Genomic DNA, 23394 nt, shown 5'->3' on the forward strand with positions numbered 1-23394 from the left:
TAAATATGTTCTGTTCGATTGACCCATTCATCGTGATTTTTCGATTTTTCTATCATAATTTCATAAAGACATCATAATTATAAGATGATGAAGTAATAAAGGATAAAACTATTTCACTTTTTCTACGACTAAATGTAAGGCACATACTGGTATAGGGCTCGAAATCGCTCCCGTGACATAAAATCTTGCAAATTTCCTAGAAACGAAGAATTATACTGCACCGTTATAAACTTCACAATATAAATACATCACTACTGAACCGCAGGAGTGGCATATTGGTGAAATTACGATCACGACCAATAGAAAAATTTCACGGACCTAATGTCGTAAAATGTTTTTACTACTGCGTAAACTAATACTTTGGACGCATTTTCGATTGCGTAACGCAGTAGTGCATAGTACCATTAAACTTCTGTATTTTGATAAGATTTTCGGTAGAAGAAAAAATATTCATGTATGTATTCTATGCAATTCGGGTGTAAAGGTCATTTTTCATGTGATTGTTCAGAATGTTCATATTCATCGAAAAAAGACTATTATAACTATTGGATGTGTTTACAAAAACTTATTTTTATCTTTTATTATTTTGATCATTGATTTGATTGATAACTTTGAAATGTAAACGATTACGGCAGACTTGGAAAGATTGACACGTAAAAGAGGTGCAATTACAGGGATTTTCACAATTCTTTCTTAATTTTTCGATACAATACAAAGTGAATCCCCTAATTTTGAAATAATAGATCTAAGATCACTTAAGAAGATTTTGGAACGAGCTGAGCGTTTTGGACTTAGATGAATTCGAACAAATTCAAGCGAATATTAATCAAATTACAATGGATATCAATAAATGGATTCAAGCACATAAAAATTTTAAAGCTGAATTTTATTTTGTAAGACATTGATCAGAAATAAGTTACATAAGATTACTAGTGATAGACTTGCATAAATTTGTCGGTCACGATGATAAATGGCTAGAGTTTAGGGACTCATATGATTCTTTAATTATTCAAAATCGATATATTAGAGATATAAATTATCTGCGGGCATATCTCGCGGCTCTCTGGTAAATATTGCTAACCTAGAGTTTTCTCCGCTAAGGAATTAATTTGCGAATGATATAATAATAATCGCATTTAAGGTGATGATATAGTCATAGAATGAATGTATGTCCAGAATTTTTGAACACAAGGGTCGATAGCCAGAGATTACTATTAACCTGGAAGCACCTTCTTCATCCACTCTTTTCCGGCCAACAATAACATTTCCTCTAAAACCTTCTGAGAAACCGAACTCCACATATTTATTACCCCTTCCCTCCATAATTGACTTCCAACGCGCGCCAAAAAGACAAATCTCGCCAATAGGTCCATAATTACAAGGTCCAGGCGAATAGTTTACCATTTAGCTCAAGACTAGCAGTGTTCTCGATGGTAAGCATATTACTTTTTAATACTTCCATATTTTTTGGTGAAATTTCAAGGAGTAGGCAGATTGAGGATTTGCGATCAATCATAAAAGGGGTGGTACTTTGCGTGGAGTGGGCGAATTGAGACTACAGAATCGTATCACTTCTTACAAATGAACAAATAACTACCCTATCCCCACCTCTCTCTTGATAATGGCTTGAGAGTGGGAGCAAAAACATCGAGAATTTTCAAAATTCCAACGCAGTTCAACCCGTGAACCTAGTTCTTTTGTTCATATATATTTTCTTCCCCATTCTACAAAGGTGTACCCAGCTGCTCTTTTCCAGTTGTTTTTATCACAGGTATTACATTCAAGTCCTCTCTTCTTATTTACCTATTTACCTACACTTCTTGATTTCCATCACGCTGTATGTCCACTCCTGAATATTTAAAACTCATCATTTGTTCCAGTTCATCTTCATTTCTAGCGAAAAATACTAAATCGTCGGCAAAAACACATTCAAGGACTCCAACCATTTCCATGTTTTTCTAATCCACTTGTATCTGATCCACTTTTGTTTCCACTTCATACATCATCCATGATGATGATGAATAGCGCTGGTCATAATCCTGTTTTAATCCTTCTTCAGTCGTAAAATTCTCAGATATTCCTCACCTGTTTCAATGATAATTCTGTTATTGTTTCTCAATTTGTTGTGAACCATTACATATTTGGTTTCTTCGGACCCCTGTCAAATGCTTTCGGAATGTTGATGAAACTTCATAAAATCTTTAAGATACTCTCGTGAGCTTTCTAGATACCTTTCATCTTGCATTCCCTGTTGCTCCTTTTCTTCTACATCCGTAAAATTATTCTGAAGTGAACAACGGCGCATGCGTGTATTAATTGCCCGTCTAGGTATTCCTTAAGCTTCAGTCTACACATACATTTCTTAATGTTAGCACTTATTTACCCAGTCAGTTTTTCGGCGAATCACCGTTTCGGTCTTTCAGACCGAGGTTACAGTTTGTGCACGATATTTAGGTAAGACCAAAAAATTTATAAATTCTGAATAGGTTATAATTAGTAGTATTTTTCGATAGAAATAAGACATACGAGGAAACCCGGGCACGGCTCCAGAAATTCGTAGATAAAATGTTGAAGAAGATGATGGAACAGTCCCCTTAGATGGCGATGATAGTTTCTCAGACGATGAAACAGGGCAGCAACTTGAAAATACGGATTCAAAGCAAAAGTATTATAAAATGTATCAAAAACTTAGCGAGGCTTAATAAAAGATGTATAACGGACTTGTTACCGCAAAAAAATAGTAACTGACAATATTATTTGACTTTTTTAGATATAGGTCTCTTAGACAGACGTTGCAGGAATTTTACTTTTACAGCACGTTGTAGGCGGAGGGTTGATACATGTGTTTATGTTTTTTGTCGCATTATACATCAAATTCCTTCTTTTGTTATAGTTTTTGTATCTACTCCATCAAATATTAACTAATGTCAATTTTCTAGTTGTATTTCCCCTTGACTTCACTTTTTTGTTTCTGAAGTTCCCAATATATTCCTTCAAATTTCAAATTCTTGTGTCAGCTCATTTTCCTTCCTGCTTATTTTCTAATGTTCCCTATTTTCCACATTCTCCACACTGTATGCTTAACTCCATAATAGATTTTTATTTGATTCTTCTTTTGTTATCCTTTCTGTACCCTTTATTTTTTGTATGTTTCCACATAATTTGTTCCATTCTTTTTGTGTTTCCTTAGCTCATGTTTTTCATTTTAATTCATCTGACGTATCAGTTTTTGATTGTTCCCATAATTTTTCTCAATTGTTCATTTAGTGCGCTTGTTTCCGGATGTCTTTCTTGTACTTTTTTCTCTAACCTAATTTTTTTCCTGTTGTCTGCATTGTTGTAAGCTAATGTTACTTTCTTCGTACACCTCGTTATTCATAATCAATTCATTATATTTGATATATGCTTTGTGACCATTATTTCCAGCAATTTTTAATTGTAGGTACAGTAGTTTATTTTCTTCGACTATTTCATTCGGTTAAGCTTCGTCTATCCATATATTTTTCAGTTTATTTAACTATTTCCATGCTGTTTCTTACCAATTTCACTAATATCGGTCTGTCTAATCCATTTATGTGTATCTATAATAGATAGATAGATGTAGACAAAATAAATGTTGTTCTATGTATATAACTGTTTTATACATAAAATATTTTTCATTTGTTTGAATCCCCATGAATTTCCATGAAATATACCAATATTAAAATAGTGGGCAAAGAAAATAGACACATTTTCCACGCATTCAATTACATCTATAGTAAATTCATAAATGTACAGTGAATGGCGCTAGAACACTCAAGTATCACATTACTTACATATCAGTTATTCTTATATAAGTATGGTACGTCATATGTAGATACAGGGGATGAATTAAGAACGCGGTATGTATATACCTATTATACACCCAGGGTATTCAAGTTCTTCTCATGATTATTATAAAAATACATTATGTATACGTTGACCTTACATCCCTTGCGGATGAAAGCCACCCTTCTGGGTTCTGTAAAATCATTTTTTGCAGTCAATCACTCCGCTTTCAGTTTTCTAGGTTTACTCTCCAGCCTGATATAGCTTCTTGCTCGATTCTCTCTTTTATTTTCTACTTCCACAACTTTTCTCCAGTTTCTCATCCCCAACGCTGTAATATCCTGCATTAAATATTGTTTCCAGCTTGCTTTGTGTTGACCTCTTGACCTTCTATGGCTGCCTTCCACTATATTACCTTCCGTATCAGGGCTTTCGAATCTCTTCTTTGTATCTTTCCAAATCATTTAGGCTTTTGACTATTCATCAATATCTTCTTTCACATCGTTCTTAGTCACGCGGCTTATTAACCTTATTAGGTATCCTTCACCTGTCTTTACAGGTCTCAACGTCTTCTCTAGGATCTTTCTCTACATTATTCGAAAATCCTCCTCATCTTTTCATGACAGGCATGTCTGCTCCTTATACAATAATTGGTCTAATTCCTACTCTATATATTTCTAACTTTGTTCATTTGTCCTCCTTTCAGTCACCAACATATGAGTTGTTTCTTGAAAACTCACCTCCACTCCAAGTTTTTCTAGTCGTTGAGAGAACTTCCTCCTGCCTAACACCTCTTTGTATTAGAATCACATTTGTTAGTCCATCCAATCTCAACATTTTGGCTTTATAGTTGTTAGTGGTCATATTCACCTATTCAATAAGTAATGAGGAGATCCCCTCTTTTCTCATCGCGTGCTCTATTCTTTTCCTGTTGACACTATCAAAATTCTTTTTGAAGTCCACAACCATCATATGCAGGTCGATTCCGAGTTCATAGAAGTTTTCTACTGTTTGTGACATCACATGCACTGCATCTATTGTTGATCAGCGAACTCTGAAACCCTGCTGATAGTCTCTAAGTTTCTCTTCAATATATCCCATCTCTGATAAATGTGCTCAGAATTGGTAGTTAAGTTGTAGGAGTGTTATTGATCTGTAACTGACTCACTGCTTGAGGTCTCCATTTTTCACGATTGTAATGATCAGTCCCATATTCCATTCTGCGGACATATAGTTATTTTCCCTTATTTCCTTGATAATGTAGATTTTAGTTTTTAGACTTTCTTCTCTATTCTTTATCAAATCATATGTAATTTTCTGGTGATTTCCTCTGTTCAGCCGACCAACTACTTCAAGATATTTTTCATATGAAGGTGCCTCTTCATCTTCATCGTTTTCCTCTTGGTTGCTTTCGTGTTGTTCGCTAGTTTCTCTTGAAGAGGCTTCAGAATATTCATTCAATTCCTTCTATTCTATTCTCGATAGATCTTTGTGAGTATATTCTAGGTATAAACCAAACGTACACCATGTATCTTCCTAGAATATACTAAATGTTTATGCTGTCTGGTATCTAACAGCAGTGTTTAAATCTATCAATTCAATATTAATATCCTCATGAATCCATCATTGAATTTAGTGCTTCTATTAGTAGATGGTAATTCTGATTTGTTGTTCTGATCTTAGAAGTATTTCATACATCTTCTATACTCAGAGTAGATTATCATAATCCTTCTCTCCCATGTACCCAAATATTTGTCTATTTTTTTTTGTTTCTTCACTTCCCACTTTATCAATGAGCTGTTCATTTGGACAAATACATCATTCTTAGGTACTTCATTGTCTGAACATTATGTTAATGTATCAATTTATTGTTCATTTTATTGTTTTTTTCAAACGTATGAGTACATAAAAAGAACTCAATTTTCCATATTTCCTTTTATCTTAGTTCCTATTTTTATTTCTGGAATAACTCGCTATTATCCTCTTGAAGACTTTGAGGTTGTTTCAACGCTACTGAAGATGTTATCTATCCGTTTACTCTCCACTAGTCGGAGCATTACTTCCAGACCCTGTCATTTTCCATTACATTCCTAAACCCTATTATGGATGTTTTCCCCTATTCTTTCTTTCCGTTTTTTTGATATGATCTTATTGTCCCTTATATGAATTCATTATTTAAGCTCTTTTGTTTGGAAGAGAGAGAAATAAAGTTTATTGATACTATTGCATTGATAGGAAATCGATGGTCGAAGCTTTTCAGTTATTTTTGTCAAATGAATGCTTCCGAGAAATTATCATGAAAAGTACCAAATTATAACAATATCATGGTGTGATATATTGTTCCATTTTTGAAGATATATTATCGAAGCTTCTCAATATTCTTGGTATCTGTTGATATTTCCCAATTTTTATCTAAAAATATGAAAAAATAATCGCATATCTTGATTTTTTTTGAGGCAAATGTCTCTCTATATTATGTCTACATGTTTCGAGTGGTATCTATCCAGATCGTTTTGTAAATGATCAATTTATTAATCCATTTGCTTGATATTGGATATTCATACAATAAATTTTGTTATCGGCTTCTGCATCTTGTGGATGTAATATAATATGTTGATGCATAATTTTAATTATTTGATCAATATTTATAGAGGAGGAAATTATTGAAAATTCAGAAATTATGTAGGTAGTTTAAATATTTCAGTAATGTTCCCATATTTTGTGACATCATAGGTATAAAATAACATTGAACATATGATACAAAGTAAATACGACAGTTATTCCTCCGTTTTTTCTAAAATACGCATTAATATTAAACTTTGATTTGAAATTCAAATGTAACCAATTTTCATATTTTATAGTAATTGAGTTTATCATGCTTTCAATTTTTAACGTGATTATGTTATTATGTGAGAATTTAACCTATAAAAGGTATATTCACTTTATTCTTATATACAAAAATATGTTGTATTTATACGTAATTGATAAATAAAAACTGTATTATAATAGCATACGCTAGGTTTCCGGTAACGATAACCTCGTGATTATCAAGCAGACAACTTTTATTAAACCTATGACGTAACGTCATGTCATGTAGTTAAAAATATTTGCGATTTTCTAACTACTTTTTAAGAAATGTAAGAACCCTATTAGAATATTCACGAATGTAATATTGGTGTGTTTCTATCAAATATAACGTCAGGTACCAGCACTTTCCACAAAATTTTGAAGAAATACCTGAACCTCTGTTTAAATTTTGTAAGAACCTATATTAATTGTGGATGAACACATTATCACCTGGATTACGAAAATTGGTGTAAGAAAAATTTAACCGGTCGTCGATCATATGTTATCTGGGAACGGAGTCAAAAAATGATCTTTATTTCATTTGAATAATTGTGACTTGAAAATACTGGAAATACGGCTTTTTCAATATAACAAACCAATACGAAAGAAGCAATCCGTACATAATCTCATTTTTTTTGACTAGTTGTTATTTTCTTACAATTTCATTAAAATTCATCAGATACAAGATACAAGATAAGACACCTAATATCAACATTATGGGATAACTCTTGATGATGTTTTCATGTTGCCTCTGGTTACTGAACAAGGGGAAAACTGTGACTATTCATGACGTTATATATTTCACATTAGCTTAATTTCAATGAAAAGAAATTACTTTGGAAATCATACTTGCCTTTTTAACAACAAACCATGTTTCATATTTTATGTAATGAATTCTGTGAAACTGCCATTTCAATGATTCGGTACGTTAAATCTTTTATCTCTCGGGTTCAATACTATCTTGAAGGATTATCGTGAAGTAGATCATTTAATTAATTCAAAGTAACAACAGAGTCTTCTTATTGAATAGAAATGGAGGTTTATTATTTGGAGTTGGGAGTTAACCGGGAATTAAACATTTCTTGTACGAATGTAAACAAGTCGTGAGTCACAAAATGTAGATAACGACTTAAAATCGAGAACTCCCAACGATGCCGAAGTCAGATAGAGAAATTCACTTTATATTGTTGGCGGATATTAATACTTCAAGGGTTTCTTCACAGCACACTATCTATAGGAAAAATGGAGTGAGATGAACTGAAAAATCGGAACGGATGCACGGAATTTGTTAGATTCCATAGCGACAGTGGGCATGAAAATATTTGAATTTTGGACAAGAAAAACTCAATTTGAAAACTTCACATATCACGAGAAACATTGTAATTATCCACCAACCGTCAATATATTTTCGTGGTATTTCTTGTCGTAAGTGAAGATTCCAAATTTCGCTTTCTGCTTCTAGCAAAAACCTTCCATTACACATGTTCTAACAAAAACTCAACCACTTTCCCAAAAACTCATGAAATAGCAGTTTATTAGAAATGTGAAAGACACGATGAATTTTGTTGGAATCGAATCCCCCAAAGCATCAACCCCTAAAATAGCAATTATGGACCAGTACACTTTTGAAATATGATTTTTCTCTAGAGAATTTTTATATTTAGTAGATAACTTTGCAAACATTATCGATTTAATAATTTTATTGTTTGAATATTAGTGATAACACAATATTTTATTGACCTGGACTGCTGACCTATGTACAATAGAAACTTTTTCCTAAAGCTCTGTATCAGTAAGGGCAAAAGATTGGAATGAACATTGAAATCGTGTGATCAAATGTATGATGTAACTATATCATAGAATTGCCCATGATAAAAGACGATAAAAGATTTCTTCTTCAAGGCTGCTTCTATCATATTGAATGATACTCGTTTATTATGATGGAATATAATATTCTACAATAGATGTAGTTATTTAGTATTCTATTCTAATTCTTCACAAAATAGTAAGTCGACGATTAGATTCATTTTTGTTCAATTCATGCTCTGCTCCTATTTTATAGGAGTGTAATTTATGATACCGACGTGCTATGCCATTCTAATTTTTCCAGTAGAATATATTCATCATAAGTATTGATAATCTATCTGAATCGTCGTTTAATATTCTAATATCAACTGTAATTTGATAATGATAAGTAAGAAACTACTCAAAATTCATTATCTTTTTGTATATAGAATCTTAGAGTATGGATGTTTCTTGAAGCCAAAGTATTTGAGACCATTGGTGGATAGATTGTATCTTTGGTTGAAGGTCAGCGAGGATCATTTCGCACATTTGCCGGCCCTGTCCAGCTACAAATGAAAATTTAAAATCCGGCGAATTCGCGCGACGTTTTTCATCTGTTTTTTATAAATGGCAGGCGCGCCTTTGATTAACTTTTCTAGAAAAGTCTTTTCATCTATTTCTTGTGTTCCTTTTTGTTGTAGAACTCTGTGTAATTTCATTTGTGGCACATAAATAAGTTTGTGTATCGCAATAAGTTTTAAATGAATAGTCGCAGTGAAAACAACAGAAATCGCAGAAATTATTTACTCGTTTAGTTAAGTTATATTTACCGATAAGTTATTATAAGTTGAGTGTATTGTATGGTTTATCAATAAATTCAGAACGTAAGAGACAGTTATTATTAGTGAGTGTGAATAAATATGAAAAACATTACAATATGATTTTGGTGAAATTCTATAAATTATCACCAACACACAATACATAAATCAGGCACCTCCATTATTTCAGTAGTTATTTCTTCAACTAAAAAAAATTGTATTCGTAGGCATAAGCTAATCTCCTCAGATGAAATGTGACATAGTTGTTTGTTGTTAGAACATTGCTCAAAACAGAAAAAAATAGAAATATTACTATTTGGAACGTAATTTCTTGTTGAGTTTTTTACAATACTTATATATTTTAGATCAACATATATATAAATTGTAAAGAAGTCTTTGCCAGCTATCTAGCTATCTTATGAGTAGTTTTACATTGGGAACGTGGCAAAGAAACACCAAAGTAGACTAACTTCAATATATTTACCGAGCTTTCGAATACGAATACGTTCCCAGGTCTAGTGCTCTGCATTTTCTTAGTGTTTTACACTTCAAGGGAATGTGGATAGAGGTTTCGTCCTACGTGCAACAAAATCTACACGCCGGATTATCTGCCAGGTCAAGCGTCTTCAGGTGTTTGTTGAGGCGACAGTGGCCCCATAAAACTCCTGAGATCAAGAGATAGAAACTGTAAGATCTAATTATTCATGGAAATATTAACACTCAATTATGATAAGGAAATTCTTGAGAGTAAGAGTAATTCATCTCAAGTGCAATTAATGAGGTGAAATAAAATAACAACTTTCTCAGTTAAACCGTTGTTTCTAATATCAATATCATTATTTTTGTAAAATTTTCTCCATTACAGGAGCAGTTGATCATTCCTGAGAACACTACAATATTTGAAACAAACGATGAATTGATCTATTTTGCTGACTAGTTCGAGCAAAAACCAATATATTGGAGTTGCGGCAAATTTTTGAATTTGTGTATTAAGAGACGAGATTTGTTACAGGGTTGTTGCTGTTTGATGTGAGCGGGTAAAGTACCGGTGCTTCTGCATCTTCTATTGTATTCTTTTGCTAGTTTCATCTTATTTTTTGACCATGATTTGAATTCCTTAACTGTGTTCTCTCTGTAGTTCGTTCTTATGTTTTTAAAAAACTCCAATATATTGGGTTTTGTTTTTTTTTGCAACAAACCATAATCTCATCTTAATCACTGATAAACAATTCTTTTAGAAGAGCGAATTGAATTGCTTATTTCTCTCTTGATGAGTTAACAAAAACGTGGTAACTCCATTATCCCGTAAATTACACGTAATTGTTTCTCAATTATATACATCATTATTCTTTCGTCTCGACTATATTCCTTATACATTTATAATTCTTAAGAATTTGTTTATACAGTGAAACAAATTCTCAGAAATTTAGCGCGAAAGAAATAATTGCTAGGTCCATTTTCCCAACAAGAATATTATGTTACAAAATCTGTTAACTATGGGAACATCAGTGCGAATGGTAGATATGAGTAAACTGTGTCGAGTTTAAGAGATGAGACCCTTGTTGGATATTGTGACGCATAAGAAGGAAACATAAATCAGATCTGCATAAGAGATTTTTTCATATACCCACCCTATTATGGCAAATGAGAGTATAAAATACAGCCATTACTCAGTTTTTTTGCTCCCGTAATTGTTTCCTTTGCATAGAGCAGCTCCTGAAATGCTGTAAGCTCTCGGAGGTTTAACACCAAGTATCCATTAGAAACTTCACATTGCGCTCAATAAAATACGACTGACAATAAAAATGATGTACGTGAGTTACATAGTATATAGGTCAGCTAACTTATACAGGATAAGTATAATATAGTGATCTCAAAAATGGGAGTAAATGCCAGGATTATTATGAAAACCTCATAACTAGGAACAATCAACTAAAACTTAATCATGATAATTGAATAATATAAGCATATCCACGTTAGTAATATTGAATATTCTGATGAAAAGTTGATGTAGCTGTAATTAGTTGGTATATAGGGCTTATTTCAAATACTAAAATTAGGTAGTTATAGAATGATAGACCGCCTCAATTAATCTGGAATGTTACTATGATTAATTCCGATATATCATAGTTTTATAGTGTGTTCGATTTTATGTTTGCATCCAGATTTCAACCTTAGCGATTACTCAATTCCATCTAAGGGAATAAATATGTTGGCTATTACTTTTATTTCTGGGGCAATCGCTCAGAAATTGAAAGCTATGCGAGCTATAAAATACAAATATCTGGGACTCGAAATTCCGCAGACTGGATAGTTGAATTGGAAAACAGAAGCTCACGTGAGATAGGTAATATAATTTCCCAATGTCATACGTTGGGATGAGTAATGATGTGAGAAGAATAAAGAAGGATGTAACATCTTGCATGAAGTGGGTCAAAAATCGAAGCAACATAGAGATGTTTGGTGCTGAATATACAATAAAAGATTGGGCAGAAGAATAAATTGAGAAAGTAGGACTACGCAGTGCAGAATGTAACGTTAAAGATCAGACATAGGAAGAGAAGAATTCTATCCAGATTAGTTCGACTTTGGTGAGAGTGTACTGAATATTTGTCCTAAAATGACATATCTCCAACTTTGAATCATCTATGGTTGTGAATAAATACATGGTAAAAAAGTCCCGAAGAAGACAAGTAAGTGAGGAAAACTAAGAAAAGTGAGTATTTTAATCAAGAAAGCAATTCACACGAAAAGAAGAAACCAAAATAATAGTAATGCGCTACAGAGCTACTATAGAAGCATTAGAAGGACTGAGAATATCTGTTTAATTCATATTATCATTTTTACTGAGGAATATAATTTTAATAATTGTAACATTTTCTCAATTTGTCAATAGTAATAAAAAAATTTGTCACGAGTTGAAGGTATTGAAATTTTATTTTGAAAGTCTCGGTAATATTACATATAATCAATACAAATTTCAGCAGGACAAAAGTTTCAAGAGAGATATTCTAACACAAGAATTACGTTCGAACGTTACAAAATACTTCGTTATCCCAGAGGATAAAATGTGGTATTGGCGGTTACTTATTGAGAACCTGGCAATGAAACATCAAAGTGGACTAACTTAAATATATTTTCAAAGCTTCCGAGTACTTATGTATTCATATTCTGGGAAATAGTTAATTAAGGTTTTAGATGGTTTTGAATTGTATTAATTCTTGTAAAAATTTTTCAATTTATAGGATTCAATACTTAAAGTGACGTTGATAGAAATATTGAATTTTGAATCCTATGAATTTGAAAATTTTTACAAGAATTAATACAATTCAAAACCACTGGAAATTTTAATTAATTATTCATACATCAAAATGAATCTATAATAGCTATAGAACTCACACTTACAGCAACGTATTGCAAATCTGAAAATGATATATACAAACAAATTGATGATTGTGCTATGGAAGCTTCCATTTCAAGTATTATAGCACAATTAGAAATGGAGGATCTTGAGAAAACTGTCCCAAGCAAACTTGATATAAATATTCCATTATTTTTCCGATATGCAGATGATTGCATTATTGACGTACCAAAAAATTAAATTGAGAACATAAATGAAAAATTCAATTCTTATCATAAAAACATTAAATTCACAATCGAGGTCGAGCAAAATAATAGAATCAATTTTCTTGATGTCACATTATAAAAAATTAACAACAACATAAGAAAATAATGGTATACGGAACCAACTTGTTCTTCAAGATATTCAAACTCCAATTCGTGAATAGATCTATCCAGCTATTAGATCCTGAATTTAGATGCTTAGCTATTCAAAAAACAAAATCTGTATTGGGAGGAAATAATTATCCAGAGAAAATTATAAATATCATATTCAGAAAAGGATCAACAGATACTACAATCAATTGAAAAACAGAAACGGAACATCAAAACATAAAACCTTTTTCCTTACCATATGTACAAGGACTTCTTAACAATTATCAAATTATTTTAATAAATATGATATTAGTTTAAGTCATAAAGGACATAATGCGTTATCCAAATATTTCAGTCAATTAAAATCCAAAAGACCAAATAATAAAAGCATCAAGTGCCTTGTACTAATTGTGACGCTGTCTACATATGGCAGACCTCTCGATAGTTGGAAAATAGTCTAAAAGGTCATCAATACGATATAAAAAATAAAACAACATTAACGAACCATGAAATATCAAAAAAATATAAATTCAATTATAAAGATTCAAAAATTCTTGGAACGGAATCTAATACACATAATAAAGAATTTTTAGAAACGGTTCCCATTCATAAGAAAAAAAAGCTATAAATGATGAAAAATACCTAAATAATTTAAGTAAAATTTATAGCTCTATTTTATGAATTCTAATAAAACTACAAATAATTTGATTGATTAAGTACTGCTACATATTGAGATTTGACAACTGAGGAAAAATTAATTTTTCTTATTAGAACAAATTTCTATTTCAATTTTATTCTTTCTGTTTTGATGTTCATGATGTAGGGGATCTATTGATTGATTTATATAAATACGCAAGTTGTCAGTGTCAATATCAAATTTTGATAAAACTGAAGTTAAGTTGAGGATCGAAAGTCAATTTTTCAGAAATCTTCCAAAAAATTATTAATAAAAACAGAGAGAAGAGAGCTAAAATCAAGAACATTTATAAGCATTAATATATCAAAAGGTGTAAGAAATAAAAAAAATTTGCAGTTTGCAGACTGCAAACTGCCGGCAGATGGAAGAATGTATCATCGAAATCACCTGTCTTCCAACTGCCTGACATACATCTTTTTCTTTAATTCAATTTTCACAATATATCGTCAAGTTTATATATTGAGCGGCATCTATGTTACACCTCGAACAGCTTCTATTTTCATGAAACATCAACCTAACCTTACCTTAACCTAACTTAACCTAACCCAACCTAACCTAACATAACCTAACCTAACCTAACATAACGTAACCTAACGCATCTTTAAGTTTTTGTTGAAACTCATATCGGTTCACTGAATCACTACCCATTTTCTAATTACTTATAATCACGACTCGCAGAAAAAGTGGGTTAAGGTAGAACGAAAAGCGATTTACGATGAAAAGAAAATGCGACAGACTTTCTCTTATCGTAGCTGTCAACCGAATCACTGCTAGTTATCGATAATTTACTCATCCGCCAACATTCTATCAACTCCCTAGGCAGCCGGCAAAGTGCCGGCTTTCGATAGATCGTCCTTCAAATTGCCGGCAGTCTGCCGATTGCCTGCACGAAGCCAGGCAGTTGGAAGACAGATTCTGCCATTTGCCTACGACATATATATTTATATATTAATTTTATATCATAGAATGAACAAAAACTTTTTGGCAATGGATTAAGTTAAAGCTGAATATCCAGTTTAATCGAAAGCGAATTGGAATTATCCATAATTATGCATCAGTCAAGGTGCATAACGAAGTACTGAATCTAAATTAATTCTTAAATTTATCAAAAACTCAAAGAAAAAACAATCTGCTGTTCACAATACCATAAATATGATTGCCTCATTTACTACATCTTCTAACAAATAACATTTAGATTATTTATCTATGAATATCAACCATTAATTATAATATCAGCAATCAGACTACTTCTGTTAAATTTATGAACGATGGTACAAAACAAATCGAAAGGAAATGAGTAAATGTCGCAAATTAAATATTCTCGCATTGCAATTTCTTATTAAATATATTTAACATTTTGGTAAGTGAACTTATCTTTCCCTGATGAAATGAAATGTTTTTCTATAACTGTGAATCACTTAGAAACCTCATACCGAATCTTTGTTTCTTTTGATGAGTATTTCTGCTATAAGTGGGAACAGAAAGGGTATGATGCAAGAAAAACCCAATATCACATAAACATCTACATACTCTATACCAGCACTAAATCAATTAATTAGTTCGAGAATACATATTAACTAACTCTATACATATCTTTGAGATTTATACAGTGCTTTTCAGATAAAAGTATCCACCTTTAATAACTTTTGTAATACTGGTATTTAGAAAAAATCCAAAAACACGTCAATTTATGTTGGAAGGGGCAAGCATTATGGCATATTTAAACTTACTGGAAAAGTCACCCCCTCACCCCTAGCAGCATCCCCTTTATTTTTTTAAATTACTTGTCATATTTTTTATGTAAAATTTGGATACTCCTCTTTGAGCTGATTTGAAAAATGTATAATACTTGTAGGTTAAAGTTAGTTTATGAGATAAACAATTTTTCTTTTAAGAGCACAAATTTTACTTATTATTTACTTTCACCTTATTTGCCTGTACTAAAATGGGTTGTAGAACAGTTTAAACTCTTTAATATTTTTAACTGTGCTATTTATTATGAAGTTACAATAAGTGTTCAAAATGAGTACCATTCACTTCCATACAATGGTATAATCTATTTTGAAATGCCTCTCTGACATTGCTTAATACGGCTGGATTTAATTGTCGACTTTCATTTTCTATCCTCTCTCGTAAATCATCCAGAGATTCTGGTTGGGTAGCATAAACTTTTGTTTTTAAATACCCCCATAAAAAGAAGTCTAGGTGTGTTAAATCCGGTGACCTAGGTGGCCACTCCATCATCTGCCCCCTTCTACCTATCCAACGAGCGGGGAATGTTTCGTTTAAAAATTGTCGGACAGGCATAGCATAGTGTGGGGGAGCTCCGTCTTGTTGAAATACCAGTAAATCTTCGGAAAGGTTATCATCATTTTCTATTATTGTTGTAATACGTGGGTCAACCCCTTCCCTGAGTAACTCAAGATATGATTCACCATTTAAATTTCCGTTGATGAAGAAAGGTCCGACAATATGGTCACCTAGGATACCACACCAAACGTTTAACTTTTGGGGATGTTGTGTATGGAATTCACGCATAATATGTGGATCACTTTCAGCCCAAAATCTACAATTATGCCTACTTACTAAGCCATTTAATGACCATGAGCATTCATCAGAAAAGCAAATATTGTTTAACAATTGTGGATTGTTATTGATAATTTGCGTCATTGATTCGCAAAACTCTAAACGACGTCAAAATCATCTTCATTCCACTCGTGCACCAACTTAACTTTGTATGGGTGGTACTTGAATTTATGTAGAACTCGGAAAACTGTAGAAGATGAAACACCGATTGCTCTACTTATTGTTGACAACGATTGGGGTTGTTGAGCCTCTAAGCTGACTTGCCCTAAAATTGCCACTTGGATTACTTCGTTATTTACGAGTCCCTCTCGCTTATGCACTTTATTGCAAACAGACCCTGTTGTGGTAAATTTCTCCATCAGTTGAATTACATACTTATGAGTTGCATGTCTTCCGTCATGTAATTCGTTAAATATTCTAGCAGCAGCTCTTGCACAATTATTGTTTTGGTAGTATAAACCTACAATTTCAATTCTTTCTTGCAAAGAGTAAACCATTTCAGAGAAACAAAATAAATAATGTATCAAATTACACTATCAATAGTGACTACAAATTCTAGTTGACAATGTCAAACTTTAATAAAAAGTAGAGTTTTTTGTTGTTTGGATTTTTTAAGTAGAATAAATAGCACAGTTAAAAAGATTAAAGAGTTTGAACTGTTGTACAACCCATTTTAGTACAGGCAAATAAGGTGAAAGTAAATAATAAGTAAAATTTGTGCTCTTAAAAGAAAAATTGTTTATCTCATAAACTAACCACTTTAACCTACAAGTATTATACATTTTTGAAATCAGCTCAAAGAGGAGTATCCAAATTTTACATAAAAAATATGACAAGTAATTTAAAAAAATAAAGGGGATGCTGCTAGGGGTGAGGGGGTGGCTTTTCCAGTAAGTTTAAATATGCCATAATGCTTGCCCCTTCCAACATAAATTGACGTGTTTTTGGATTTTTTCTAAATACCAGTATTACAAAAGTTATTAAAGGTGGATACTTTTATCTGAAAAGCACTGTATATATATATATATATATATATATATATATATATATATATATATATATATATATATATATATATATATATATATAAAGGTGGATACTTTTATCTGAACCTGATTACTAGAACATTTAGAACCTAACCTAAATAAGCTATAGTATATCCAATTGAAAATTGAATAATTCTTCTGCGTCCATAAGAAGAGAAAAAATCAGTTATTTGCAATTTACGTACGAGAGTGTGAGAAAGTGATAAGACAAAACAATAAAGTCTTTGGTATGATGGGTCAACAACCACATAGGATACAGTCATTTAAGGGTCAACAACCACATAGGATACAGTCATTTAATATATTTCTTTCTCCTATGTAATCCCATTCACTAATAATCTGTTAGTTTTTGATAATATAAATAATTTTTCTATATTTATTTATTACAATCTCGTGAATAGGCCAACCTTTTGACAAATGAAATCATTGAACAGAGTCAATTTGGACCATCCAACACTGAACAAATCGAATGACAATTGTCATCAACATAACCGCTGCAGCTACGATTTAGCATTTGGATAAAATGTCACTTGGATGTAATCTGAAAAATAAATATACTCCAAACACTGAATTTACGCACCAATAATTTCCAAAAAAAATGTATCAAGCACACGTTAAATTTTGTGAATATAGAATGAGAATGAAATTTGATTAAGCTATCAATCTCTATGATTCTACCAACATATATTGGATACTATTAAGAATAACAATATTATCATTACCATGAATGAATTTTGCAAAAGACTACTTGACGAAGTGCTGTGTAAATTAAGTCCATACCAAACAAAAATATAGAGCGTTTTGTTTTGTAGAATCTATCACAACTATAAATTCATTTATCAAATTGTATTTACAAATTACAAAGTATATTTCAATGACTGGATACCCGAACCTATAGAAGACTCCTGATGCAAACTATATTTTTCTTCTCTACTGAAGCTAGAACGTTAGTTTCATCCAATTCGCTAAGCCTACAATGAAACCTGTAATTATCAGGAGAATCTGTCAAAGCGAAAATATAACCACCAATCAAAAGCGCATACCCATTTATCATTTATATGTCCAAAACAAAAGAGTGCGAGGCTGCATTGATGGTTCAGGAGAAGCTGCAGCATAAATTCACAATTGAACCACTAAATTTAATGTTATATGTCATATATTCAATATCTTAAAAGCAGACAAATATGCTCTGCATCTCAATAACATTGAAATCTAATAATTATCATATAGAAGTTAGCTTTTAAAAGAATATGGAGAAGTGAACTAGCTAAGATTATCATATCTCTGAATGCAGAGATCAAAAACACCTTTTTCATGTCTCAAGCAGATTCATAAAAATTTTACCATATAGTAGTATAGTATATAGTAGAAAATAGTCAGCCAATATTCGATTTGGAAACTTTGTGAAGTCAAAAGATCAGTAAATCTATGGAATAATACACAGTGAATCAGATAATTTTAATTGGATCAAGAACTGAGAGCACAGTAATCTGCATTTAATTTTGTTGGAAGCGGTATTTGTTGGTAAAAAATTTTCTTGTGGACTTTCCCCTGTTCCAACCAGCATTCACCTGAATAGTACTTAACCTGAAATTGATAGGAAAACGGATTCACATACGCATATCTCAAAACTATTAAGTAATTTGATGAAATTTGAGCAAATTGATAAAATATTTGTCTTCCTCATATCACTATTATCTCTACTATGCGTTAGGATCAAGAACACTTGGTTCAGTTTTCCCAATATGGAGATATTTACTTATGTTTTTTTGTCTCCTTTCTGCAAACTACTCCATTATTCAACTTGATTATCATAATTAGTATCTTTGTTTTAAGTATCGGAGTAAATAAGTTTCCTTGAAATCTTTTCGCATAATGTTTGATCCTCGAGGCGTTTGTGAATATCAAATAACTGAAGCTCCCTCTTTAAACTTTGAATATTTCATCAATTCAGCTTTTATGTTGTCACTTCTAAGATTCTTGTGTACCCTTTGTGAAATTTAGAACAATGAGTGAGCAGAGAAGGAGAAACAATTTTCACTTTGTTAAACTTAACCATCAAACGATAAGAGTTATCACTTTTTTTCTGGTATTAATAAACATGTTTACATGCCAAACCCTTTCATAATTTTATATTTGTAATATGTCCTAACTTGATAATGAAAGCATTATATAATGTAGTCATCTACTGTTTTTTAGTTAGTTGTCCTAAATATTATATATAGAACGATCAAATTCTTATAATCAGTTGATAAGTAAGTAAATTATATCATAATTAACTCATTCATGGTAACAATTCATTATTTGTAGGAATCAGAAGTTGACTTCTTTGCATCCTTTTAACCTCAGATTTTTAATGTCTATTCATTTGAAATTGAAGTGAAAAGTTAAAAGAAATCAATTTAAAATTTGAATAGTGAGTGGAAGAGGTGAGAATAGTTGGAAAATCTGTATAATATCCAAACTACATGGATAAATTCTCCTACACTTTTTCTAATAAGAATGTATCTCCGTTTTAAAATGATTCTCAATTTTTGATTTGGACAGTGTATAAACTAACGACTTTGTAGTATTTTGAGGGACATTGTGAAGAAACTATCTACTTGTCACTATTTATTGAAAATATCTCTAGATAATAATAAATAACAATGAAACAATTAGTCCACTCCAGTTGTTAATAAATATTGCAGTAGCAAAATAAATCTAAAATATAAGCAAAGTCTCTTTAAATATTTGCCTGCTGCTTTCCACTAGCACGCATTTTCTAGCTGAAGAGTATACTCTGTATATTTTTTTATGAGGATACTAGACTTTGTCTCTAAACAATGGAACTTTTTTTTCTACGTGTCTACCATCACTATATTCTAAAAAATGAATGATACTTAATTCTAAGGAACAAACCGATTATAGAGATCGTGCTGTTTATTAATAAGACAGTAAATACTTATGGTTCCATTGGACCTAAACTACGAATTTCTTCAAATTTATGAAGGAACTTATTCTGAAAGAGTCAAAAAATCGATTAGATAAAGCCTCGTTTTGTTTATTATCACCTTAAAAAATTATGAAAAAAATTTTGTATGGCAAAAACTCATTAGAACTTTTCTATCTCCTTGATTGGCCCCTAATATTTTAGTATTGAGGTCCGGACATCTTGCTTATTCCTAGTATAATATATTGGAAATATCCAAATGAAAAATCATGCTGGTTAGTAAACATCTCTCTCAATTCATTGAAACAGATTTCTCCATCATGAAAATTTAACATTTTTCATAATGAAAATTCTCGAACATAATTAATAATTTCAGGTTTGTTTTAAGATTCCTCGGTAGACAGTTTTGAGTGAACTTACTAAGCGAGGGTATGCAATGTTTTCGCAATATGATAGAAAATGTGCTATGAATAATTGTAGCAGATGTGTATACTATTTTGATGGTTTATTTTTCATATACATGAATGAAATTCTCTTAACTTGTTATGTACTTTATACAGTTTACCAGATTATTAGATAATTGAAGACTTCTCAGTTTATATACAATGATGATCCCACAATTTAGTATAAATTAAATTGGAAATATTTTAGGGTAAACAAAACACAACATGTTATTAATCTAAGTGAAGTTAATTTTTTTTAGGAAGCAAAATTTGAATAATAATGCTTGGAAAAGTAGGGAATATCTATCTCAATTTTGCTTCTAAATTCCTATTAGGCAAGTGGTATCAAGAGATTGACGTTGAGAAGAGTCAGTTTACTGCAGAGACTATATATTACAAAATATTTGTACTCTTATTTTTTGTCTCTAAATTTTTTATTCAGATAGAGACGGTATTATGAAAATAGTGAACTTTAACTCCTGATATAGACTGAAATATGTAATTTTTAAACATTTTAGTTTCTATTTAGAATGCCAGGATCGAATAATGGGATATCCTTAGACCGTGACTACAACTATTCCCAACATTCCAACTATTATATTCAAGAATAATTTGCATGAAAAAATAGTTCATGATGCACCGGTACTAACTACCTCTGAATACTATATAATTTTTATTATGTTACTAAAAAAAATTCACCAACCTTGCACTTTGTGAATATCCTAAGCAACTAGTACCTATTAGTTATATGCACATTAAATATAGTTTGGTCCCTAAATACACTATATACAGTACCCGTTTGACCCGAAGTCTGCGCTCGAATGGCGTCGAAAAAACTCCGAAAAAAATTTTACCAAAACGAAATTATACAATTTGAATTTTCTTATTTCTGTACAAACAGATAGAACATATATCGCAAAAACACGCACTATCTAGAAGTTAAAAATGTTAGATTTGGTGCCTCCTTTGAGGCCCATGTGACAATAGTCCGCGGGATCCTCGTCCTCTAAGTCGGCGAGTTTTTCAAAAAGGAGCTGGCTATTTAGCATCTTAGCTCCTGGATACACGGCGGCACACTGTCAGTAGCCAAACAGAGAGTAGTGTCAGAGGCCGCTCCCGGCTTACGCAGGCGTTCCGACGCCTTGCGTCTCTGATAATTCTGAAAACTTTGGTTGGACCACCGTTCGGTACACAAACAACACACATTGTATTACTATAAAAAAATGAAATGTGGGTCATTTTGTCGGTGAACGTCTTTCAGGGATTTAATTTTCACTACGTAGAGATTAAAAAGTTGATACGTTATCGAAACTTTTTTTTATTTGTTCAAGAAAAACATTCAAATTGTTAATTTCAAGAATGAATTATATGTATCCTCAATTACCTATAAAGAATATGTGAGAAGTGATAAAAACTTATTCAACAATATTGAAAATAAACCTTATGTTTTGAAATAAATAGTGTCATTACACTGTTAAGAACTTCTTTAGTAATCTTACCAAAAATGTATAAGAAGTTTCAACGAGCCACAACATTTTTGTAAATTCACTAATTAACAAAATAATTCAATTCAGATTAAAAAAAATCACGAAACATTTCTTAAAATTCACTATGTGGTACTGGAAAGTTTGGTTAGCAATTTTAATATTCTTATTTTTACATAAAATCCAGGTCTTCTAAATTCTTCCAAATCAGAAACTTTCTAAATTTATTTGAAAATAATAGGCTTAAGTATTTTGAACTTTAGCATAAATGCAAAAGGTGTAGCTAGCGCCATCCATCAAATGTTTCCATCACATTTTTTTTGTAATTCCACAATAAAATATAGTAAATCAAGATCTAGAATTTTTTTAATAATCCTTGCTTCCTATTCTGCTTCGCTATCGCGCACTATCTTGACCCGTCTGTTGTTATCCATACGACTTATGTGCTCATTCCATTCTTTCTTTCTTGATAGAACCCATTCGTTGACGTCATCTATTTTGCAAAAACTCTTTCTGATATAGGAGCTGCTCCTCTGAAGGGCTGGGGTTGCGGTTGTTGCGTGGGGTTGTACTGTGCTAACTGAAAGGAGGAAAGCTACAACCATTCGCCAGAATAGATCTCTAGTGAGTAAAAACGTTTCTTCCTGGTTTGGAAATTTTTTCGTGAGTTTTTTTTTTGAAAATATGTTCATGTTCAATCACTTGCCAATTGAAATCAAATCGATATAAACTTATCCCGCAATAATTTGAAAGCATATTTACGTTTACTCTGTAAACGACTTCTATTCTAATAATATTTATTTCTGGACATGTTGCATACTGCTTTAATTTTTACTATTGACTTATTTTGCAAATTGTAAAAATTTTTTGACTCTTTCTCTCTATGGAATTGTCTAGGAAGTTAAGATAGATATCAGGGAGATCTTCGTATGCTGTTGCTATCCGGAAGGTCGGATAGGGGAGTTTTGTCTTGCGTTTTCAGCCGAGGGGCCGTATATTGGAGTGCCATGGGATAAGAAGCAGACGACTTGGGATGGGGCTTATGTCTGTATTGACATAAAGGGTGTTACTGGGGCTGAATCTACACTTAAATTGACAGTTCCTGAGAATGGATTGCTCGCAGGTCGGAGTTTTTTAAGGGGATAATTTAGCTCCGTCGATATTTAATCCTATGACTGTAGCCGATCACTTTATTGGACAACACTCAGGGGCAAGCCTTTTTCTGATGTCCTGAA

General features: G+C 31.9%; 1 protein-coding gene across 1 annotated transcript in view; it reads right to left on the reverse strand.

Moving 5' to 3' along the window:
- The window catches only part of LOC130444186 (alpha-2C adrenergic receptor), an 877544-nt gene extending 855788 nt beyond the window's left edge, over positions 1 to 21756 (reverse strand). Inside the window, exon 1 of the mRNA XM_056779234.1 lies at positions 21379 to 21756. The gene's annotated coding sequence lies outside the window, so the exon portion shown is untranslated. The remainder of the gene's footprint in view (positions 1 to 21378) is intronic.
- Positions 21757 to 23394: the final 1638 nt, after the last annotated feature.

The sequence above is a fragment of the Diorhabda sublineata genome, chromosome 5 (genome assembly GCF_026230105.1).
Source record: "Diorhabda sublineata isolate icDioSubl1.1 chromosome 5, icDioSubl1.1, whole genome shotgun sequence".
NCBI classification, from domain to species: Eukaryota; Metazoa; Arthropoda; class Insecta; order Coleoptera; family Chrysomelidae; genus Diorhabda; species Diorhabda sublineata.